The 25,959-nt window shown below is 44.6% G+C and overlaps 1 protein-coding gene across 8 annotated transcripts in view; it reads right to left on the reverse strand.

Moving 5' to 3' along the window:
* ENOX1 (ecto-NOX disulfide-thiol exchanger 1) overlaps positions 1 to 25,959 on the reverse strand; it is a 273,652-nt gene that overhangs the window by 165,653 nt on the left and 82,040 nt on the right. The window lies entirely within an intron of this gene.

Genomic DNA, 25,959 nt, shown 5'->3' on the forward strand with positions numbered 1-25,959 from the left:
AACTGTTCTTAATCTGAAGCACCACTTTAGTTAATGGGGCCTCCAGCTGCCGCAGCACTGCTACCGCACCATTTCTGTTCTCATCCTGAAGCAAAGTTCTTAACCCGAGGTACTATTTCTGGGTTAGCGGAGTCTGTAACCTGAAGCGTATGTAACCTGAAGCGTATGTAACCCGAGGTACCACTGTATTTGAAAGAGCCTAATTGCCACTGCTTGTGCGACGCGGGTGGCGCTGTGGGTAAAAGCCTCAGCGCCTAGGACTTGCCGATCGAAAGGTCGGCGGTTCGAATCCCCGCGGCGGGGTGAGCTCCCGTCGTTCGGTCCCAGCGCCTGCCAACCTAGCAGTTCGAAAGCACCCCCGGGTGCAAGTAGATAAATAGGGACCGCTTACTGGCGGGAAGGTAAACGGCGTTCCGTGTGCTGTGCTGGCTCGCCAGATGCAGCTTGTCACGCTGGCCACGTGACCCGGAAGTGTCTCCGGACAGCGCTGGCTCCCGGCCTATAGAGTGAGATGAGCGCACAACCCTAGAGTCTGGCAAGACTGGCCCGAACGGGCAGGGGTACCTTTACCTTTTACCTAATTGCCACTGCTTATTTATTCCAACTCTTATTTACTTACTTTTGTCCAGACAAAAGTTTGAGAAGCGAAAGGCCTTTGTTAAAAGGTCTAATGAGAAAATGCGGTTTTGTCTCTACTGACTAGGTTGAATCCCAGGTGATTTGAAAAACAACAACACCGACAGACCTAAAATTAGACTGAGTTGGGGGGGATGAAATATTTCCACTGCCAGTTTTCTATTCAGAAGGATTCTGAAAATGTGCCCTTCCTGAACATGGCACTCTTAGCTGGCTAAAGGGATAAGGCCTGGAAGACACTGAAGGTATTTTTAGAATTAATGCCTGGGCTGTGCAAGAATGAAGTGATATAAGGAAAGGGAAAGGAGCGATTTACTTTCATGCACCCAAAAGATTTTCCAAGGAACAATGCCTCTTCCTCCAGAACCATATATTTCTTAACTGCTGACAGTCCCTGACCTCCCAGCTTTTCCAGCCAGCAAAGCTTGCCAATTACTTTGACCTGCAAAGGCCTTTCGTGAAAATACAGTAATTCCAAATCAGCTGTAATGCAATCTTGAATGACAGATCACATGGAGAAAAGCTGATTTGAGTTTGCCTTTGCATGTAATTAGCAGATATGGGGTAACAATGCATTTCTTTTTGACCTTTTAAGCCAAATTCCAGGAAGCAGATACTTGGCTAATCCTAGTGGCGTGCTGACATATTTGGTCTAGAATTTTTTGTAGGTTTCAGAGGGAGACAAAAAAAACCACCCCTGAAAACTGAACTGGCTAACTCAAATGCAGTTTCCCATCAAATGCCAACCGTGGAAATTGGTAGCAAAAGGGTCAGTCTCTTGACTGAAACCATTGCTAGGAAGAAGCTAGACATGGCAAAGAGCTGAACTCACCCCTCTTTCCCACATACCTACCCCTCCCTCAAGAGGCAGCCTCTCTTCTCTCTTCTACCTCCTCTACCCTTTCCCTACTTTAACAGCTTCTCCCTATCAGTCCCCACATAAACAGATACATCAAATAAATAACGGTCAGTGTTTTGCAATATTAGAAAAACCGAAACCATTGGGTCCTGTACACCAACTCTATGCAGATGTTTCATCCTTGTACAGTGGTACCTCGGGTTACAGACACTTCAGGTTACAGACTCCGCTAACCCAGAAATAGTACCTCAGGTTAAGAACTTTGCTTCAGGATGAGAACAGAAATCGTGCTCCGGTGGCATGGCAGCAGCAGGAGGCCCCATTAGCTAAAGTGGTGCTTCAGGTTAAGAACAGTTTCAGGTTAAGAAGAGACCTCCGGAAAGAATTAAGTTCTTAACCTGAGGTACCACTGTAGTTATGAATATTTATATGGAAGGGGAAATCAGAACATCACATACTGGCTCTGCCCTCTCAACTCCACACATTCATGGTCCTTTCTGTGCTGGGCCTCTATGGGTGTATCCATTGGGTCCAATTTGGACGCACAGAGTCTGTGCATAAAGCTCTCTGTGAAGGAGTTACAGGGAAATATGGAAGAGTGGGACCTGGACATGCAGTTTCAACTCCCCCTTCATGCATTTTTCTCTATATAAAACAAATTTCTGAACAGGGCTCCTCTAGCATGAGTCAAGAAACTCAAACCTGGCCAGGGCTAAGTAGATGAGAGGGAGGGCTATGTGAATAAGAACTGATTGTTTTAGTTGGCTCCAAGGTAGGTTCTGCTATGCAGGCAGCTCCCTATAATAAGGAAAACATACTCCTGCCAGAAAGAGAAAAGTAAAGGAAAACTGGAACTGGAAACAAAACTTTGCACCCTTCTCTTCCTGATCTGTTATAAGGATTGACATTTTGCTAGTACAGTGGTACCTCGGGTTACATACACTTCAGGTTACAAACGCCTCAGGTGACAGACTCCGCTAACCCAGAAATATTACCTTGGGTTAAGAACTTTGCTTCAGGATGAGAACAGAAATCGTGCTCCGGCGGTGCGGCAGCAGCAGGAGGCCCCATTAGCTAAAGTGGTGCTTCAGGTTAAGAACAGTTTCAGGTTAAGTACGGACCTCCGGAACGGATTAAGTACTTAACCCGAGGTACCACTGTAGTCCATTGAAAAGCAGGGCACGAAGGGAGGTGTTTGTCTATCGTTCTGCCCATTCTTCACCCTCAACCCTGCCAATTTTGAGCTCTGTCAGTTTAGTGAAATTTTACAATAAAGATGGCCAAGATTCCAAATGGAGTTGGACACCAAGCTGTGCCCAAAATCTGTGCCTAATTTTGTATGAGTCAACCTAGATTTCTGGCGTTCACGTGCCTTCCCTGTTCATACACAAAATGGAGGGTAGGTCCTAACTTCTAGGAGAAAAGGCCACATGGAAAGAAGCAGGATCCTGCTCCCTGCGTCTCCCTTGCTCAGGAACCTTCCTTCGGACCAGGCACCAATCCTGGAAGAGTGCTGGGCCTCTCAGTTTAGGGAGAAAAGGGCCTGAAGCAACAGGGTAGGGCAAAATTATACCAGCCTTTGGAGCAGCTACACTACAGGATAAAGGGCTTAGCTGAAGAGAGCTACATGCAGGATGCCTGCTTTGGAAAACAACAACCACCACCTTTTTCTCTCTGCAGTGATAGCCATGACCTCTGGCAGAAGGTGACCCTCCTCCTTGCTTCATATGTCAGCTATAAGTTGAGAGATGACAACACATTGATAGGGATTACTGGAGCAATTTGGAGCAGAAATAAAGCTTAGAATAGCTGCAAAACAAAAGGGGGGGGAATCCCCCTTGGTATGTGGCAATTCCTCAACTCTCCGAAACTGAGACATAATATAACCTTGAAATGATAAAGAAAGGGGGCAGAGAACCATATGTCAAGAAAAAAGAAAAATGATGCCTGCTTAGGCAGCTTCAAAGTCTGCGTTTACTTTGTGGCTCATATTTATTGCACTAACAGTGCTGACATGGCACCATTTTCCAAACGCCTCTCTGTATTTCAATTTAGTGATCCCAACATTCACAGGATTTGTAATTATACTATAAAGACATTGATGAATGGGGCTAGAGACCAATATGCATTTTATAGCCTTTCCAATGGGGAAAAAGTAATATTTTTTTTTGGCATTTGTATATATCTACTTTAAATAATATCTGGTCTCAACCATAGTTAAAGGTCTGCTACTCAAACTGCTGGCTCCCTGCTGCTTTTAAAGAAGGCTGTGTAATTTAGCCTGCTGTGATTACATCAATCACACGAATGCATGGGATTACATGAATCATATAAATCTAAGATTCGGTTATAAGATCTCTGACTAATTAATGCCATTGTTTCTCTGCTACCTGCTGTAGAACTGCACAGGCCAAAGGTGGTCCGAGTCCACATTAACAGTGTGGAGCAAGGCCTGTGTGCTTGGAAACTGGGAAGCAGGGCACGTGTATTGCATATCGAGGTCCCCAGGTAAAAGGTAAAGGTACCCCTGCCCGTACGGGCCACTCTTGACAGACTCTAGGGTTGTGCGCCCATCTCACTCAAGAGGCCGGGGGCCAGTGCTGTCCGGAGACACTTCCGGGTCACGTGGCCAGCGTGACAAGCTGCATCTGGCGAGCCAGAGCCACACACGGAAACACCATTTACCTTCCCGCTAGTAAGCGGTCCCTATTTATCTACTTGCACCCAGTAGTGCTTTCGAACTGCTAGGTTGGCAGGCGCTGGGACCGAACAACGGGAGCGCACCCCGCCGCGGGGATTCGAACCGCCGACCTTTCGGTCGGCAAGTCCTAGGCACTGAGGCTTTTACCCACAGCGCCACCCGCGTCCCACATCGAGGTCCCCAAGCCACCCCCAAATGAATTCACACTTCACACAGGAATTTTTGTTTAAGGTCTTTGGCATAATTTTGGCCACAACTTTATTAAAATACAAAATGTGAGTGGTTGCTTAGGCATTGGTTGCAACTATCTGTCCCTGCCCAGGGACAGAACTGATAAACCTGCAAAGTCAATAAGGGAAAACGTTTTTGGGGAGAAAATGGAGCTGGGTTCCAGACCCTCACCTCTCCCCAAATGCTCCCAGGGGCTCTTGCGTGGCCCTAGCCCCCTTGACAGGGGTGCGGACAAAAGCATGGTGAGCCCCTGGATTCCTTTAACGGAATTCCCTTGCAGCAGCAGCAGTATTGGAGGGGCAGGCACAGCCAACCCTTACCCCTCCACCAACCAATTTTCTAAAACCAATGCCTAACCACAACCTTACAAGTTGTGACAATTTGCTACGCAGCAGGCAAAAAACCAAATGGCACCAACCAATCAGCCAAATGGACAAAATTCCCACCAGGCCCCTGCCCCAAAAGCAGACGACCCCATGACAGGCATAGCAAGGTCAAACGCAAAAGCCCTAAGATTAGGGAGGGTGTGAGGGTGATCCGATGCGCGCAGCGAAAAGAGGAAGCTCAACGCTGCGCGCAGAGAATATATAACCTAAGGCTGTCAATCAATAATTGGCAACATCTAACTCTCCCCAACAACAAGAGGAGCCCAATCACAATGGTGGACATCCAAACTAACCCGCCCGGCAACAGCGAGGTGTCTTGTGAACCCCACCGCAACCCATGCTCTCCATGAAGGAGAACACGCTTTGTATGAAGACAGGCAGAGGTAGAAAGAGCTGAAGTAGGCAGAGCTGGTTTATTGCCCTGTATTCTACGTTGTGCTTCATTTGTTGCTCAGTAATGGTGGCCTCCTCCTGCTCTTCCCCACGAAGCAGCCAAGATTTCACATGAAAATCTCACTCCAAGTCTTCTAGCGTGCAATTAGAAAACAAATTATGCCATTGGTACTGAAGTGCTTAAAACCAGTGTTCAAAACTCATATTATTCTAGGTGCATTTTGCGACAGGGAATTTCATTAGCACAAGCAGTTTCTGAGCTTTGGGCATAGTTCTGCACCTAAGATTTCAGATTAAAACTGCAGCGTAGAAGGAAAGGAGGGCCTTTTCCTGCCTCCCCACTTCCTGCTACCCTCTGAAGACTGGAGAAGAGACCCTCTTAAGAATATTAGGTGGGTGGGCAGGGGAAGGACTAGACCATGTGAAAAACAAACATAATATTTTAGCTGCAGTTCATTCATTTTCTTGTTATTAAAAAAAGCGCGCCTAGCCATTCTTGTTATTAAAAAAGCGCGCCTAGCCATTCTGTTGTTGTGCCCATAACGTAGGTTTAAGGTACCATTTAGCTCCTAGCTTTCATGTCTGTTTCTAACACTGCTTAAAACGACAGACAGCATCAACATACACCTGTGTAGAATGCACTCAGTTTCCATACTTAAAATTCCCAAACAATACCTTCCTTCTTTGGGGCCAGAAACTCTTCTACTTCACCTTCCTCTTCAGGAAGCTAAAGCTTTGTTATATTCTTGTGAACATCCTTAGACTGCTCATTTCTGCACCTGAGGCCTGACTTGCACCCCATGTTCCTTCTACTACTGCCAATGCAAAAGAGCTGGTCTGGGATCGGGTCCCAATCAACCGATGATGGTGCCATATTATAAAGACATATTATAAAAGACATATGCTTCTGTTTCTACAAATAGGTAGGCTGACCCTGCTTTGACTTTTGAGCACAATACCTGCACTTGGGGGGGAATTGTTTGAAGTTACTGCTATGGGGCTTGGCAGCAAGTATACAGGCGAAGAGTGGGGCAGTATCCTTGGAATATGGCGACCCTGCAAAGAAACTGGCCTTGTCCACCATCTTTGTTTCTCCTTATAATCTGAATCGGGTAAGGCTGTGGGGATACTGGAGCTCTGACTGGATGCTGTATTGAGCTGGACGACGGCTAATAAAGGAAACTGAACCTTGACGAAACAGAGGCACTGCGGCACAAGTCCAGGAAACTGAGCCATGTCTTGCTTTAGAAGTGACTGTGCTGCCGTGAAAGAACAGAGTTTGAGAGTACTCCTACATCCAGCTTTATTAACAGAAGTCCAGGTTCTGTCAGTGGCATGGAGTCCCTTTAGCAAGCTTCAACCACCCCTGGAGAGGGACAATCTGGCCCTGATGAGCCATGCTCCTGTAACCTCCTACTTTGGTATCTTGTCTATGTTGTAGATGGTGCTGCCACTAAAGACCTGTTGCAAAATGCAGGTCCCTGGCAAGTTGACTACGACAGCCAGGTCTACAATTTGAAAGAATTCAATTGACTGACTTGCTTGTTTCTGGGCCCAATTCAAAATGCCTCTCCCCATATCAATGCTTCGACATCTTCTTTTGAAGACTTTATTGAGTGCCTCTCCCCATATCAATGCTTCGACATCTTCTTTTGAAGACTTTATTGAGAAACCTTCTTTATTGGCAGCATTCAATAGCTGGAGGGTTTCTGTTCCAGATATAGAACAACCTCCCAAGAGAACGGTTCAGATTTTTAGTACTAGGCCAGGGGTAGGCAACCTAAGGCCCGTGGGAAGGATGCGGCTCAATCGCCTTCTCAATCCAGCCCGCGGACAGCGTGTTTTTACATGAGTAGAATGTGTCCTTTAATTTAAAATGCATCTCTGGGTTATTTGTGGGGCATAGGAATTCGTTCATTATTATTATTTTCAAAATATAGTCCAGCCCACCACATGGTCTGAGGGACGGTGGACCGGCCCACAACTGAAAAAGGTTGCTGACCCCTGTACTAGGCTAAAATGCATTTGGTTACAAAGGCATCTTAATCTGTTGGATTTTTTATATTATTGTATGATACTGTGACCCCTTCATGGATTACTGCCTTGTCGTGGCAAAGGGGCTTGAAGAACTCAGAGAAGTTATGAGCTATGCCGTGCAGGGCCACCCAAGACAGACAGGTCATAGACGAAATGTGATCCACCTGGAGAAGGAACTGGCAAACCACTCCAGTATTTTGCCAAGAAAACTCCATGGACATAAAAAAGGAGAAGCTTTGAGAAGAAAGTGAGTTTCCAAGGCATGCTCTGGTTCATGGGGTCACGGAGAGTCGAACAAGACTAAGATGACTAAACAACAATGATACTGTGAAATAAAAAAGAATGAAGGGCTAAATAAAAAAAACATTTTAAATAAAAATTTAAAAAAATAAATTAAGATGAACTGGGAAATGGGGTGTGTATGTGACACCACCTAATGCCAAAAGGAAAGAAAATGGGTGGGGGGAGAGACAGAATCTACAGAGTGGGGAGCAAGCCATAGCTTGGTAGCAGAATGCCTGTTCTGTGTGCTAAATGCCTGCTTTAGCCCCTGGCAGCACAAGTGAAAGAATCTGGCAGCTGCTGCCAGTCACACGAGATAATATCCAGACCAATGTGCTAGTGGCCTGACACAGTGGAAGACAGCTAATTTCCGCCATGTTTTCTAGCTTATCAGGATACCTAACAATACCATTTATATAGTCCTCCAAAGTCCCTAACTATAACACACAGATATACAGAATGAAGCAAGCATCACAGTTTGAAAATACTAGCACCCCACCCCTGTTCCCCAAATGCATTTGAAATTCACAGGACATCACTTGGGGGCTTTTCCACACTGACCTTTTGTTGAACTTTTTCCAGGCACAGATCCATGTTCAAAAGCTCCTTTCCTCATGAAAACCTACTCTGAAAAGCTTAATCGGCGCAAATGTCCACTCAAGTTTTCTGCAGGTTGCTGTTTACTCTGATTGAGCTTTAAAGACTGGGTTTTCATGGGGAAAGCTCTGGAGCAAAAAATAAACAAAATAAAATGCTCAGACACGGAACTTGGAAGCGCCGACTATGCCTGGAAAGTAAGTGTGGCTAAGCCCTTGCTTTCTGAAGGTTTCACAAAGCAAGACAACTGAACATTTGTCTCTGTGAGCAGAGGGAAATTCTCTTGCACAAGTCCCATTGAAATAAATATGAGCTGAAGAGAAGCATAGCTAGTTGTGCCCATAGCCTGATATCTTTGACTGCTTTAGAGTATTGAATAGTTTGCAGAGAGACAAGCCTCACCTCTGAATGCTTGCTGTACTTAACAGAAATCGAAATGTCATGCGGAAGGTTATGTGTTGAATGCATTAAAAGCTAATCTCAAAGGCCTTTGGGCTAGAACATACCTGCCTAAAAGCCTTCTTGGCTGCTTAGGTCCATTAAAAAATTGCTAGGAACAACAAAAATCTATGCCACACTCAGTCTTAATAGAAAAATTAAGTGATCTTTTGCTAGGTCAACTATGAACAGCAGAGAAAAGCCTGATTTTACCTTGAAGCAATTAGGAACACCAGACTTAGCTCAGGAAGATTTACAGCTTTCTTTGTTTGCCACTGTTGTTTACCTCATGTCCGAAGGGTTATTTAAGAACCAAGAAGATGGGGCATGGCAAAATTTCATACGTCTCTGAATACACCTTCCAAATAAAGCCAAGCTGATGTTTGTTAAGCAGCAATTAAAACATTAAGTATATGCCAAAATGACCTAAAATTAAAAAAACCCAAATGGGCCTGTGGACAGTCTCCAAACTACCTTAAAAAAAAAAATCCCAGGTAGCTGTGTAAATCCATTATAAAATATCCAAAGATATTGAAACTACATTAGGCTAAATGAAAATTCATTGGTGACATATACAATTCTGAATTACACAGAATTCTCCGTCAGGATTGATGGTAAATAACACAAAACTCAAAGGGAGGGAAAAATAAATTTCTAAGGCTCTGCAGTCTTGAGGTGGGAACTGAGAGATTTTTCAGTAGATTCTTTAGGTCAGATTTTGGGCAGCCTGGAAAGCATTTCTCAGTGTTTATTTTATTTAAAAGCAGAAGCTCCTAACAACATTTTAAAGAACATGCACCAATGTGTAGCAGCTGCTATCTGCCTCCTTCCGGTAAAGATGCAGAAGTCCATCAGGCTTCTGTCCTCATTCAGGTGAGATACAAACAGAAGGCAGCTGACAATCATCCATATTGAAAAGTCAGAAAGGAGCAGCTAAACGGAGGCATGTGAGCTGCTTGTTTTCACAGGATTAGCCTGGAGTGGTGTGGTTTGTTTTTTCTTCCCTGGGAAGCTATTGACTTACAGTGCAAACCCATCCATGCATACTGAGGAATAAATCCCACTGAAGTCAATGGGGCTTCCTCCCAGTAGGGTTAAAATTGCAGCCTTAACCCAATGCACTCCGATGTGTCTGCATATAGGGAGACCTGTTGCACCGTAACTTTCCCCACAATAATAACTTTTCAAAAATAAAAGTTAATATACTAGGCAACTATGCATTGGGCACATGGGAAATATGATCACAACTGCCAATATATGTACTTTTAATATTTATTTATGTCCCAGTACTCACTGCTTGTCCTCTGCTTTTTAAAACCAACATTACCCGATATTTTGGGGGAAGTAATATCTGACTGTGGTCCATAGGAAGCACTCAGAGGAAGAATTTGATTTAGATCACATCACCCTACAGGGACTTGTTCATTAGATTTTCCTCCCGTGAGCTTTACAAAAAAAGAAAACTATTCCAAGTCTGGTCAAATGTTTCAGCACCCTGGTTAGCTCCTAGGCTCAGCTTGTCCTAACAGTATATATAGACTTACTTTATTTATTTTATTTATATACATGTACTGTACCGGGACCGTGGGTGGCGCTGTGGGTTAAACCACAGTGCCTAGGACTTGCTGATCGAAAGGTCAGCGGTTCGAATCCCCGCGCGACGGGGTGAGCTCCCGTCGTTCGGTCCCAACTCCTGCCTACCTAGCAGTTCAAAAGCACCGCAAAGTGCAAGTAGATAAATAGGGACTGCTCTCTAGTGGGAAGGTAAACAGCGTTTCCGTGTGCTGCGCTGCTGCTGGCTCGCCAGCTGTGGCTTAGTCATGCTGGCCACGTGACCTGGAAGCTGTCTTCGGACAAGCGCCGGCTCCCGGCCTCTTGAGCGAGATGAGCGCGCAACCCCAGAGTCGGCCACGACTGGACCTGTTGGTCAGGGGTACCTTTACCTTTACCTTACTGTACTACCTTTATCTTCCAAGGGCCCATACTTTCCCAATGGGACATTTTCCAATTTCAAATCGCCACACACACCCCAGTTGTCCCCCCTCCCCGTGCCAAGAGGTGTCAGGCATGTCGGGGAAATGAATTTGGAGCGGACGAATGGTCAGCAGGAAATACCACATTCCTCTGCCCAAAACAAACCTTTCCCAAAGTTGCATGTAATGTACACTTTGGTCTTTAGGAAACAGAGGGGTGGTTTGAACCTCTAATCCTATAGTTCACTTCCTAAGCTCCCCAAATTCATTTCTTGTGTAGATTTAAGAACTGAGCCTCCTCATAGGGGATTGCCAACCAGTAATTTTCTGAAAATTGGGGAATCAGCAAGTGTTAGGATTTGTAGACCAAAGTTTGATTAGCATAAAGGTAAAGGGTAAAGGTACCCCTGCCCGTACGGGCCAGTCTTGACAGACTCTGGGGTTGTGCGCCCATCTCACTCAAGAGGCCGGGGGCCAGCGCTGTCCGGAGACACTTCCGGGTCACGTGGCCAGCGTGACATCGCTGCTCTGGCGAGCCAGAGCCGCACACGGAAACGCCATTTACCTTCCCGCTAGTAAGCGGTCCCTATTTATCTACTTGCACCCGGGAGTGCTTTCGAACTGCTAGGTTGGCAGGCGCTGGGACCGAGCAGCGGGAGCACACCCCGCCGCGGGGATTCGAACCGCCGACCTTTCGATCGGCAAGCCCTAGGCGCTGAGGCTTTTACCCACAGCGCCACCTGCGTCCACAATTATGATTAGCATAAATCTTCTTAAACATCTTGAGCCAGCATACTGACTTGAGCACATAGCTGCTTCTTGGAGTGAAAGAGATGATCAGATCTCTGCCTACAAAGCTCTTTTCCAGGGAACCCTGCCGAGGCCTCATTCTGCACAGGTGCACTTTCTAGTGCTAAGGTAATTTCTAAAGCAACATCTTCTTTTTTGGAATGCTAGAGAAACATGATTTAATCTTACAAAGGATTCTATCCCTTATGCACTGGACATTATTTGGATGTGCTGACTCTTTTAATTTAGCCTACAGATACTTGATTTTTACCTACCTCTTTGGTAAGTGTGATAATTGCTGGGGGAAAGGCCAAAACATTTATGGTCAATCAGAGGATGAGAGAAGGAATATGGGGCCCTTTCAGTTGAGTAAAATGTAAAACATTATGCAGCGAGGAAGAAGCTATTAGCCAGATCAATATTTCTCCTAGTACCTTAATAAATCATTATATCAAGCCGCAGTTGCAGGATGAAGAAAACCTTAGTCCACCAAGGAAGATGCTTCCCCATTGGCAAATAAAACACCATTTAAATTGCAAAGACCTAATTGGTTTACAAAGGGAAACTCGAAGGACAAAACACATGCTAGACAGGTTAGCATTTTGAATCATTGGCAAAAAAGGGGGAAATGGGAACAGAGAGAGCAGAAGCTCAGTTCAGCAACATAACACATTCTCAATGAGCAAGGCAGTAAATTTGCACAAGCCTGTGTCAATGGAGCTAGCAGATGACATCCTGTTTGCTGCAGATATCATAGATGGTAAAAACTAGAAGTGCTTTTGAAAAAACACAGCGTTTTGTGGCAACTGAAATTCCATCCGTAATGGAAACAGTCGATGGCTTGTCACACTATGATGTCTCTGTTCTTACTTAACCACAAAGAGGCTTTCAAACAAAAGGCACACACCCCTTTTATTGACGTTGCAGGGAAATGAACAAAACATTTTAATAGGTAACACAAAAATAAATTAAGATTTTGTAGAATTGTAGAGTTGGAAGGGACTTTGAGAATCATCTAGTCCAACTCCCTGCAACGCAGGAATCTCAACTAAAGCATCTGTGACAGATGGTCACCCAACTTCTGTTTAAAAACCTCCAAGGAAGAGAGTCCACAACCTCCTGAGGGAGACTGTTCCACTGTTGAAAGATTTTCCTGATGTTTAGTTGGAATCTCCTTTCTTATAATTTGATTGGTTCGAGTCCTAGCCTCCAGAGCAGGAGAAAACAAGCTTGTTCCCTCTTCCATGTGACACCCCTTGAGATATTTGAAGATGGCTATCCTATTTCCTCCCAGTACAGTGGTACCTCAGGTTACAGATGCTTCAGGTTACAGACTCCGCTAACCCAGAAATAGTACCTCGGGTTTAGAACTTTGCTTCAGGGTGAGAACACAAATCGTGCTCCGGCAGCAGCGGGAGGCCCCATTAGCTAAAGTGGTGCTTCAGGTTAAGAACAGTTTCAGGTTAAGTTTCAGGTTAAGAACGGACCTTCAGAACGAATTAAGTAAGTAACCAGAGGTACCACTGTATCCTCTTTTCCAGGCTAAAAATACCCAGCTCCTTCCACCTTTCCTCATAAGGCTTTGTTTCCAGACCCCTGATCACCTTGGTCGCTTTCCTCTGCACACATTCCAGTTTGTCAACATCCTTCTTAAATTGTGATTTCCAATTGGACCCCAAATTTTGTTTGAATATGAAAGTGGGTTTAAAGGCAGGTAAATATAAAAGGAAGGCAGGAGTGCCTGGCGTCCTCTGGTCCATGGGGTCACGAAGAGCCGGACATGACTAAACGACTAAACAACAAAACAACAACAAAATATAAAAGAGGAATCGTCAAATTTGTTTGAGCTAAATGTGTGTTATTACACAAGTTGGGGGGCAGATTCTAATGGCAACCTGCAAAGAAGAAGAAGAAGAAGAAGAAGAAGAAGAAGAGGAGGAGGAGGAGGAGGAGGAGGAGGAGGAGGAGGAGGAGGAGTGTGGACTTGATATCCCACCTTTCACTCCCCTTAAGGAGTCTCAAAGAGGCTAACAATCTCCTTTCCCTTCCTCCCCCACAACAAACACTCTGTGAGGTGAGTGGGGCTGAGAGACTTCAGAGAAGTGTGACTAGCCCAAGGTCACCCAGCCGCTGCATGTGGAGGAGCAGGGAAGCGAACCCAGTTCACCAGATTACAAGTCCACTGCTCTTAACCACTATACCACACTGGATTGTAAAGCAGTGGATATAGTATGATGGAAGCATCAGGCAGGAACAAGCAGCTATGTCCTGGTTAATAAAACAAAAGACTGTCCTCCAGCTGTAGTGACACTTGGATTTTAAAGGGTTTGCTTACTTAAACTCAGTGCAGAAAAAGCTTGACAGAGAAAGTGCATTATTGTGCCAAGTTCAGCAAGTGTCACTCAGCCAGACTTTCAAAGTGCTTACAGAGAATCAGGCTGTAACCTGCAAATTGGATCGATGCCTCTCTTGGCTGATAAGGCCCCGGAATGTGCGGTCTGTTCATGGAAAGATTTCTAGAATGCACAGTGACAGCGACTCCTAAACTAGTAGTTGTCAGGACCTTGCTCAGGGAACTCTTAGAAAAGAAATCCTTTTGTGAACAGCTGCAAAATCTGGGACCAGCTGAAATGAACAATAATTTCTACAGGGTTTTCCAGTGTGCAGAGTGATTAACAATATTAGCTTTTTATGCCATTGAAGTAATGCTGTGAAGTAGGTTGTTTATTTTTAAAATATATATATTTATGGATAATCTCTCGTTAAAAAAAATCCCAGGGCAGTGTTCAAAATGATTTACAAAAGAGATAAAATACCATTAAAAACAATGCAGGTTGTTAAAAAGCTTAAACCCCTGAATAGGCCTGTCAACACACACAAAAAGTATTCATGAATCTCTGCCGGAAGAATATTCTACAGCATGGAAGTGGTGGCACTAAATGCTCAACTTCTAGTTGAGAAATGCATTATATTAATTAACATTATTTTTAATATATTAGTGGCCATGTGATAATTTTAGCTTATAAATTTTATTGTTTAACGTCAACTTGCATATTAAGATGCTTTTATAGCTCTGTTTAGAGGCGGCAATGTCTTGATAATATAAAGGTTTTAAGTTTTTTGTATCAATCCAATATTTTCTTTTAATTGTTGAATGATTCTGTGTACATTGCGGCAGCCATTGGCTATGTGCAATAAAGTGACTGACTATTAGTTGAGAAATGGGGGGTGAGCGAGGTGGTGATGGGGGGGGGTAAAGTTATAGTGCTCCTGTGGATTATCGATATCAGTGATCAAGCTGTGGGACAAGGGCTCAGGAAGTATCCTGGACTGAAGTTGTCCAGGGCCTTTTATTGTATATGAATACAAGAACCTTCAACTTGGCCTGGTGACATATGGGCCTATGTTTTAGCAAGGCTGCTACATGCTGCCAGCCATCTGGGGTAGCCCATCTGCTACATCCTGCACTAGCTGGAGCTTCCAGATCAGAGGCAAGGACAGCCCCACACAGATTGGGTTGCCATATTTCAAACAGCGAATATCTGGGCAGAAAAGGTGTTGAGCTTTTTTGGGCAAAGCTGTTGAGCTGACTCCCATGGCCAGGTTATCCTGACCAAGATATGGCTCTAGATGGTGCTGGTAAAAGGCACACTTAGACTAATTTCTTATTTACTATCACCTGTCAAGACTTTTGCGCAAGGAAAACGGCAGGAGGGATAAGTTGTATTTATGCAATTATTGATTTATAACTAACGATTTTTGTGGGCTGACAAAGTGGAGAGTAACTCTAGCTGACATTTTGGAATTATGTTAGAGTTAAGTAAAAGTCTAAGCAGCAATCGGGATATGTACAGCTGATGGGGAATGAAGAAGTGGTGGGGATTAATGATAAAATGTTTAAATGTTTCAAGTATTGAATTGAAATTAAGAAAAGTATGTGACAAGGGCCCATCACCTCCTGGCAAATAGAAGCGGAAGAAATGGAGGCAGTGAGAGATTTTACTTTCTTGGGCTCCGTGATCACTGCAGATGGTGACAGCAGTCACGAAATTAAAAGACGCCTGCTTCTTCGAAGAAAAGCAATGACAAACCTAGACAGCATCTTAAAAAGCAGAGACATCACCTTGCCAACAAAGGTCCGTATAGTAAAAGTTATGGTTTTCCCAGTAGTGATGTATGGAAGTGAGAGCTGGACCATAAAGAAGGCTGATTGCCAAAGAATTGATGCTTTTGAATTCTGGTGCTGGAGGAGACTCTTGAGAGTCCCATGGACTGCAAGAAGATAAAACCTATCCATTCTTAAGGAAATCAGCCCTGAGTGCTCACTGGAAGGACAGGTCCTGAATCTGAGGCTCCAATACTTTGGTCACCTCATAAGAAGAGAAGACTCCCTGGAAAAGACCCTGATGTTGGGAAAGATGGAGGGCACAAGGAGAAGGGGACAACAGAGAACAAGATGGTTGGACAGTGTTCTCGAAGCTACCAGCATGAGTTTGACCAAACTGCAGGAGGCAGTGGAAGACAGAAGTGCCTGGCGTGCTCTGGTCCATGGGGTCACGAAGAGTCAGGCACGACTAAACAACAACATTCAGAATTTGGCACAATGGTTCCCCACCCCCACCCTGCCGCCACCAGAATAAGCATTCGGAATCATGTTAGGGCCAACGGCAGAAAACACAAAGGCAAAACCTCCTGCCCGAATAGGCCTCCAGAAATTGTTTTTATGCATGAGAAGCATATACATGCACAACTGAAAAGGATAAAAGGAATGCCTCCTCAATTATATTCCATATATTCTCTTTGAAATGCCTACGGCACACATCTTAGAGTGCATTTTCAAACATATAACATATCAAAAGAAGTAAACATTTCTTTCTAGCCGTGGCACTTGTCGGCTTTTAGTTCAATGAAACTCAAAATAGTCTTGTGAGTGCACTGATTGGTCTCTCCAATATCAGTAAACTTTCCCGCCGCTTGTAGCAGAAAATTTTCAGGAAGAAGTTCAGCTTTGCATGCATACTTGCATTCATGCTCTCAAGACTGCCTTTGCACATACAGTGGTACCTCAGGTTACAGACGCTTCAGGTTACAGACTGCACTAACCCAGAAATAGTACCTCAGGTTAAGATATTTGCTTCAGGATGAGAACAGAAATTGCGCGGCGGCAGCAGGAGGCCCCATTAGCTAAAGTGGTATCTCAGGTTAAGAACAGTTTCAGGTTAAGAACGGAACTCCAGAACGAATTAAGTTCTTAACCCGAGGTACCACTGTATTCTGAACAACCACATGCACATTTGTCCAGAGCAAAGCCTCCTCTGTTGGACAAAGTGGGATGTAGCGCTTACACGACTTTGAGGCCACAAAACCTCAAAAGCCGTAATCCAGTCTTTCACCTGACACCCACTGTCATTATGAAAATGTTGAAATCTCCGTTCGACTGAGCTGATAAGGCTCATCTTCGGAATTGCCTCCTGACGATTAATTGATGACTTGATCCTTTGATAAGGCCTCAGGCACGTCGTCCCAGCAGAGCATCAAAACAGCACGTGGCTGCTCAGTGGCAAAACAGAAACTAACATACAGTACAGTTCCACCCCCTCAGAGGCTCGGATGATGCCTTCCTAGAGCAGATTACCAAACATTCAAAAAGGAGACATATAGTAGTCATGGGAGACTTCAACGTCCCCGATACCAGTTGAAACTCTGCCAAGAATGAAATTTCTCTATTGCCCCACTGACAATTTCATTTCCCAGAAGGTGGGGAAAACAACAAGGGGGCTTGGTCCTCTTGTGGTGGTGTGGTGTAGTGGTTAAGAGTGGTAGTCTCGTAATCTGGGGAACTGGGTTCGATTCCCCGCTCCTCCACATGCAGCTGCTGGGTGACCTTGGGCCAGTCACACTTCTTTGAAGTCTCTCAGTCCCACTCACCTCACAGAGTGTTTGTTGTGGGGGAGGAAGGGAAAGGAGATTGTTAGCCGCTTTGAGACTCCTTAAAGGGAGTGAAAGGCGGGATATCAAATCCAAACTCTTCTTCTTCTACTACTAACAGGGAGGAACTGAACAACAAAGTGGAAGTACTCAGAAACTTAGGCGGAATCTCATGATACAGAGGCAATGGAAAGCTGAGGACATACACTCTGGAGTTTAAGAAGGCTGATTTCAAAAAGCTTAAGGAGCTACATGGTCAGAAATATTCGAAGAGAAGGGAGTGCAAGATGAATGGGAGTTTCTTAAAAGTGAAATATTGAAGGCACATATGCAGACAATTCCAGTAATAAAAGAAGCGTGGGAGCCACCTAAAGAAACCAGTGAGGCTGTATGATGAGCTGAGATTTAAGAAGGGCATGTATAAGAAATGGAAGAAAGGAGAAATCCCAAAAGACGAGTATACATTAGCAGCCAAAAATTGCAAACAGAAGGTCAGGTGGGCCCAAGCTCAGAATGAGCTCAGCCATGCAAGGGATGGCTTAATCCTCCTGACCTCCCCCCACCCCCAGTTGTTCATCTGACCAAACTTATTTTCTCCAATAGAACAGAGATTTTCCTGTTCTGATATTTTCTTTAATCCCTAGAGGAAGATGTGGAACAACAAATGGAAAGACTGAGCAGGAAAATGGAAGGGAGGGAAAGGGTTAAGTAGCCCCTTTCCTTGGCAGCTGCTACTTTTCAGATCTTCCTGCCAGCATCCAAGGCTTGTCTTCTGCAAAAAAAATTATAGAATGATGCACAAGGAGGAGGAAGTGAATTTTTTTTTTGCCTCTTATAATGTTAAAATGTGGGGTTATCCAAATGAAATTGGTTGGCAAATTAAAAAAAAGATTTCTTCACAGAGGACTTAGTTAACCTGTGGAATTTGCTACCAGAAGAAATAGTGGTGGCCGCTGTTAGATGCCTTTAAAGGGGCATGACAGAAATTGAAGGAAGAGGAGGAGATGTCTATCAAGGGCTATTAGACATGACAGGTAAATAAGGCCTTGGTGCTCCAAGCCAATGTGCCACTAAATGTCAGTTGCTAGGAGACAAACAGCAGTGGAGGGTTGCTGCCTTCATGCTCTGCTCATAAACCCTCCAAAAACCATCTGGTTGGCTATTGTTGCTAACAGGATGCTGGGCAGGATCTCCAGCAGAGATTTTCTGACTGTCTTCTTTGTTTAAGGAATGTCGGGGAGAGAAAGACGCATGCATAACATTTGGCCTTTGTATTGGGGAAAGAAAAAGTTCCAGTCCGTCGGCTGCAGCCCTTGCTGTAGTTTCCACTGTGGCAACAGTGATGTCAAGGCAGGTTCAATCCGCTGTGGGTTGTTTGAGTCCTCGTGGAATCCAAGTGCTGGCAGCTGCTAAAGATAATTATCCAGGTATCCCTTAGAGAAAAGGTTTCCAGTTGACATATGCAATCAATTCATGCCTTGGGGACACGGAAATATTACACCATCCTCATTACAGATACGACTGAGTCATTCCGTTACTTCTGCATCTAAACACCGTTATCTGCTTATTCTAAGAGGCACACAAGCGAAGAGAGGTTTAACACGTACACAAGCATTGCTCCAAAGGGGGGGGGAACACACACAGTTGCTATTAGTTGCTACATCACTTGCGTGAAAGGCTCACTGCCTGGGTCAAGCAATGCTCAGACAGAAACCACACCAACGTGCATGCTAATGGGTCCCAGTGACAAGGACTCATCGAATGTCACAGCTCTGCCTACAGCATGCTGTTCATTTTTCTTATCTGAGTGACCTCTCCTTTGAAATGACGGATGAAATGCCTGCGAATTAGCATCTCTGCTGCTGGGCATTTGCCACCAAGGTGGCACTCGCAGGAGTGCCTGTCTTGAAATTCAAGTGGAACGCAGTGGAACACATCCAGGAGGAATGCACAGCGGCGCTATGAAGGTTATTTGCAGGCTTCTGTATTTGCTAAGTCAAGTCAGACCTCACTTCTATTAGCCATGGGTCAGGAGGGACTCCCAACTGTTCCCACTGGGAACAGAATTCAGATTCCTGAGAGCCACCGCTTTTTCTTTCTTTTAAAATCAAGTACAGTAGTACCTCAGCTTACAGACGCTTCAGGTTACAGACGCCGCTAACCCAGAAATAGTACCTCAGGTTAAGAACTTTGCTTCAGGATGAGAACAGAAATCACATGGCGGTGGCAGCGGGAGGCCCCATTAGCTAAAGTGGTGCTTCAGGACCTCCAGAACGAATTAAGTTCTTAACCTGAGTTACCACTGTATCTATCCCAGTGTATATTTGCTGCTAGAATGGATAGATCAGGCATAGGCAACCTCGGCCCTCCAGATGTTTTGGGACTACAATTCCCATCATCCCTGACCACTGGTCCTGTTAGCTAGGGATCATGGGAGTTGTAGTCCCAAAACATCTGGAGGGCCGAGTTTGCCTATGCCTGATCTATCCATTCTAGCAGAAAATATACACTTGAAAATGTGTGGGCAATATCAGTTGAATTTGAGCATTATGTATTTAAAAAATAGATCACAAAATGTAGTTAATTTTGTAGCTGTGCTACAAAATATTTGCCATAGAATAGAAACAGCTTTATTTGGTCATAGTACAAAACAGGAGGAGATAATGAAGAAAGCCTTATTTCTGGCTTGAGCATCCACCTTGGTACCCTTCAGAAACAATCTGACAGCCATTCCACTCACCATATTGCAGCTATTTAATCTTGCTTAACATTTTCATTGCTGTCTCGCATAAAAAGGAAAGCTACTCTCTATGCGCCGCGAAAGAGAGATGCAGAATTTTCTTCCAGTGCCTCAGTGCCATGAATTATCTGTTTCACACAAAGCCATTTCCCATTATGCTAAAGCAGACTCTCAAACAGTTTTACTGTGAAAAAACAATTAAGAAAAGAAAACACATAGTCCACCATTATGACAATCATATTTGCCTCAGGCTAATAGGTAAACCAATAAAATTTGGTTGGGTTTTTAAATATTTATAGCCATTTGCACAAACGCAGCTGGATCCCATGGGGCCATAGCCTAGTGACAGAAAACAACTTTGGTCTGCAGCAGGCTCTGGATTCAATCTCCAGCATCGCCAATTTTTTAAAAGTAAGGCTCAAGAGAAGCTTTCCCTCCCTTTCCTTTAGGAGGTGAAAGTTCAAATGGTAGAGCTCATGTTGATGCATTTACAAAAAGCTAGGTGTTAATCTACGTGCAAGACCAGCTAGTGTGTTGCAGAGTTGGCATATTTTAAACCATTCTGGAGTGAACCAAGCTTTTTATCATTTCTTTTTCCACAGCTTAAGTATCAATTTCCAATGAGTGCGGAATGGCAATATATTCGGTTACAAACATCTGCTGGCGTCTATTTACAGCCCATTTGCTTTGGGTGATTCTCTTCTGTTGGAGAGATTATTCGATCCTTACAGAAAACAAAACCAATAACTACAGTCTGTAAATGTCCAATGGACATTGGTAAGGAACTTAGAGAAATGTGGAACAGAGAATTAGAAGGTGTCATACAGCCCAAACAATGGCAAATTGCTTCCGAATATTTCCATGGACCTGAAATTGAGATTGATTCATCAAAAATTAATATTTTGAATATATTGAACTCCGCAGTGCTTGCACAGGAAGTAAGCTATAGCACTGAGGATTCCTCTTTGAGGCACAATGCGATAAATTGCTTTTGGTCTGAAGTTGTTTCACACATCAATTTGGTATTAGCGAAATCCTTTTTGTTAAGTTGTGAAGGCAGCAGAGAGCATTGTTGGCTGCCCACTCTCCACCTTAGAGCAGATTTATGCCACAAGGTGCCATAGCACTGGACATAGTAAAAGATCCATCGCATCCTGGTCACTGTCTCTTCGAGCTCCTGCCATCGGGACGGAGATACAGGACGATGAAGACAAGAACGAGCCGTCTTAAGAACAGCTTCTTCTCCAGAGCGATCTCGGCCCTGAATGGGAAGCCTGGACTTTGAAAGTCATCTAATCTTCCTTGCTGTATTATACTGTATTGTTTTAATTAGTGTTTTTATAGTTGTTTTGATTTTGTGTGGAGTGCCCTACCTGGGTGGATGGAGCAGCCAAGTAATTTCGTTGTCCCCGAGAGGGGGCAATGACAATAAATATATTATTATTATTATTATTATTATTATTATTATTATTATTATTATTTGCATATGTTTGCATACTTTTAAATTGTATCCCTGCAATATGACCATTAGCAGGTGGGCAACGAAAGTGGATTTTGTAAACCATTTTGGTGGCCAATTCCCCAAGGATATGCTTTATGAGAAAAGGGATGTGGGTGGTGCTGTGGGTTAAACCACAGAGCCTAGGACTTGCAGATCAGAAGGTTGGCAGTTCGAATCCCCGCGACGGGGTGAGCTCCCGTTGCTCAGTCCCTGCTCCTGCCAACCTAGCAGTTCGAAAGCACATCAAAGTGCAAGTAGATAAATAGCTACCGCTCCGGTGGGAAGGTAAATGTTTTTTCTGTGCACTGCTCTGGTTCGCCAGAAGTGGCTTGGTCATGCTGGCCACATGACCCGGAAGCTGTACGCCGGCTCCCTTGGCCAATAAAGCGAGATGAGCGCCGCAACCCCAGAGTCGGTCACGACTGGACCTAATGGTCAGGGGTCCCTTTACCTTTATGCTTTATGGCTTCAAGCACGAGGCCCGTTGGCAGACCAATTCTCTGTTACAAAGATGCTTGCAAACATGACATGGAGGCTGGGGATCCCTTGCAGATGACTGAATCCAAGCACCTTCACCTGCCCCAGCTGCAACAAAACATGTCTCTCCTGTACAGCCACAGCAGGCTCTGCAACTCTCCAATGGTTTGTCTTCCGAGATAGGCAGATAACCTATGGTGGCCAAGAGATTTATACTTTTGAGCCCGGGAGGATGAATACCCATCATCTATTACAGAACGGCCTAAGGGCCTCACAGACCTGGCTGCATCCCAAAATAGGATTGTAGCCTTATTGGAGTTCACCAATTGGGTCTGCGTTGCTCCGGGACAGGAGGAAGGAAGTCAAATGACACCGAGGTTGATTCCAAGAAAGAGTTTATTCTGCTCTCTGGATAGCAGAAGGCACTTGCGTGGTGAGTCCACAGCAAGTCCAAAGAAATGAGAAGTTTCATGCGGTATATATATCCTCCAGGCACCCTCTCCCTCCTTCCCCAGGAATCCAACCACGTCAGCCTATGTACACAGGTTGACATCACATATGTTCTTGCTTTGGTATTCTTAACCATAAAAGGGAATTCCTTCCTGTACTTCTGACCATAAAAGGATCTTCCTCTTCCTACTCTTACCTTGGAGGAAGAGGTCATCATCTCCGAGAACACGCTTCTGGCGCTGTTCCCAGATTGGGTCTGTGCATCTTTGTGGTCAGAACATAAGATAAGGCACAAACGTGTTTTCTCTGTTCTACTGGTACAGTCAGGGTCATCCTTGACATCACAAACTGATAAAGGAGAGAGCTGTGTTCTTGTTATGCTTTTGCTCAACGGCTCAAGTTTATGCATTTTAGCTAAGGAAAAATAGGGATTTTGGTGCAGTTTAAAACTGCCTGCACAGTCAGTTTTGGGCTTTGGGAAACCCATTCCTTCAGGATGGTTTCATGTGGATCCCTATTTGGATATCTAGAGGGCTTATATTAACTTACCTGTTTAATTCAAGATGTGTGCACTGATGTTAACTGTATCAGTAATATGAACGGACAGTGGTCTATTAGTAGTAATTCTACATGTATACCATCTTGGAAGGAAGGTGATTCTTAGCAGGAGAATGCTTTACAGCAGGGATAACAAAAAAGGGGTGCAGCTACCCATACTCTCTTGCACATTTGTGCATGCACGCATGCACACACACACGTGCAACACACAGTCCCCCTTCTCAGCTGATCTGTACAAATTAACTGAGGAGTGGGGATTATTTCCCTCTTTCTACTCATCAGATTATCAATTTGATGACCTAGGAGGGGGAAATTGGTGCCCTCTCTCCACTGCACCACTGTGTCTACTTTTTAGAAAACCCTTTTGCTCCCGTTTCCCAAATCTTAGGGGGCAACAAAATTGGCTTGGAGCTGTCTCAGGCTCCTGAACTGGGGATTAGCCCCAGTTTGCGTTATATTGTGATATCCAGCAATCAGAAGAGCTATGGCACACCAAAAGAGTCGATTTAAGGATATTTGCAAATGTAATCCGTGAGGTTTTGACACAGATTTCACTGAGCAGGGAAGTCTTGGTTACTGGGACATCACAAACCCTGGGGCAGCGCACAAACCCATGACTGTTTGTTTCTACAGCTCTGGGACAAGTTTGAAGACAAGAACGTAAGTGCCTCTCATGATTTATCCACAGGAATTATAGAGGTGACTTTCTTACGGCAAGCCTTTAAGTCCAGGTTCAGCCTCTTTGTTCACCAGAGGAAATGAAGCTGAAACCAATAAAACCTTCCAGAAGGGACAGTGCAGATTCATCATTCCACAAAGATGGATAAATGCCAACACATTTCTCACTGCTGTGAAACCAGTTCTAGATATTAGATCTATGGGAAAAAGCACTTTATATAAAAAATGAAATTGTTCACATTTCTCATTTCCCTCATATTCTACATATTGTTCTTATATTTTATCTTCTCTTCCCACCTCCAGTTCTTCTTAAGTTCTGTTCCTGATGAATTCAAAACTGTTGCTGCACGTAACGAAAGAGATGGAAAGCAGCCTTTGTGGGGTTGGTAGATTGACAAGCTGATGTCCCTCCCCCAGCCACTAAACAGATGTCAAAGGAAGGGCTGGGCGTAGCTTTTCCAGATGGTTTCTTAAGAGCCATCTTGCTACTGTCTTAATGTGTCCCAATTAAAATCAGCCGCAAAATGAACCACTTAAATGCAAAATAGATTTCACACTACTCCAAACATGTTAAAATAGTTAAAAGAAAGGATCTTATTTACTGCCGAACGGTACAAGTGGCCTAATTCAGAACTACTATTCAGAACTACACTACTATTCATTTTCGAACCACTACTGTTCATTTTACAATCACAAGCCTCACAAGTTATTAGGCTTGTTATTGCCATTTTTAAAAGGGGAACAGAATCATTGGATTATCAAAAGATCACACCATGGTAGTAATCTGGGTCAGAATGAAGAAGGAGGGGAAGAGGAAGAGGAAGAGGAAGAGGAAGAGGAAGAGGAAGAGGAAGAAGAAGAAGAAGAAGAAGAAGAAGAAGAAGAAGAAGAAGAAGAAGAAGAAGAATTTGTACCCCACCCACCTGACTGGGTTGCCCCAGCCACTCTGGGCAGCTTACAGCATATATAAAAGCATAGCAAAACAATAAATCTTAAAAAACTTCCCTATATAGGGCTGCCTTCAGATGTTTCCTAAATGTTATATAATTACTCATCTCCTTGACATCCAAAATCTAAGTCATATGGTCATACACTACTTCTCTACTCTCTGGCTGATGTGTCTCTATCTTGTCTACCTTAGACGGCCATTGTGAGGATGAAGGGGAATAACTCCCCATAAATGTCTCAGTGAGCCCCGTGGAGAAAGGGTGGTGTTAAGTCGTGTGAGTCTGCAGACACCAAGACGTCATCAAAATATGGTACCACGCCCGGAAGCCCTTGCAGGAGACGCTCTGTGATTCAGCTCAGTGATTCAGCTCAGTTCAGAGGCTGGCCGCATCTGGCTGTGCTCTGATGTCCATCCATCCCACCCTCGTCGCCAGTGTTAAGTCGTGGGTTGACATAGCAGCCGGCACAGCGATCTCTTCAAGTAGCTCTTTATTATGGTAAGCTGGAATAGAACTGACTGTGAACAGCTCAGCCGGCCTGTATTTATAGGCAGCCGGCTGTCACATTGTAACCACAACAGCCCAGAGTTCCCGCCTAAAATAACTGCCGCGGACCTGAGTGAAAACTATCTACAGACCTGAGTGAAAACTATATACAGTATCCCCCTGTTGGCCCAGGGTGAAACTACACTACATAACAGGTGGGACACAAATGGGATGGATTTGTTATCTCAAGAGAGAGGAAGAAGACACCCTGTTGGTCCTCCTTGAACCTTCAGGAGCTTCAGATATAATAATAATAATAATAATTTATTATTTATACCCCGCCCATCTGGCTGGGCCTCCCCAGCCACTCTGGGCGGCTTCCATAAAAACCAAAAATACAATAAAATATCACATGTTAAAAACTTCCCTGAACAGGGCTGCCTTAAGATGTCTCTTGAATGTCAGGTAGTTATTTATCACTTTGACATCTGCTGGAAGGGCGTTCCACAGGGCGGGCGCCACTACCGAGAAGGCCCTCTGCCTGGTTCCCTGTAGCTTTGCTTCTCGCAATGAGGGAACCGCCAGAAGGCCCTCGGCGCTGGACCTCAGCGTCCGGGCAGAATGATGGGGGTGGAGACGCTCCTTCAGGTATACTGGACCGAGGCCGTTTAGGGCTTTAAAGGTCAGCACCAACACTTTGAATTGTGCTCGGAAACGTACTGGGAGCCAATGCAAGTCTTTCAAGACCGGTGTTATATGGTCTCGGCGGCCGCTCCCAGTCACCAGTCTAGCTGCCGCATTCTGGATTAGTTGTAGTTTCCGAGTCACCTTCAAAGGTAGCCCCACGTAGAGTGCATTGCAGTAGTCCAAGC

Source organism: Podarcis muralis, chromosome 8 (assembly GCF_964188315.1).
Source record: "Podarcis muralis chromosome 8, rPodMur119.hap1.1, whole genome shotgun sequence".
Lineage (NCBI taxonomy): Eukaryota > Metazoa > Chordata > Lepidosauria > Squamata > Lacertidae > Podarcis > Podarcis muralis.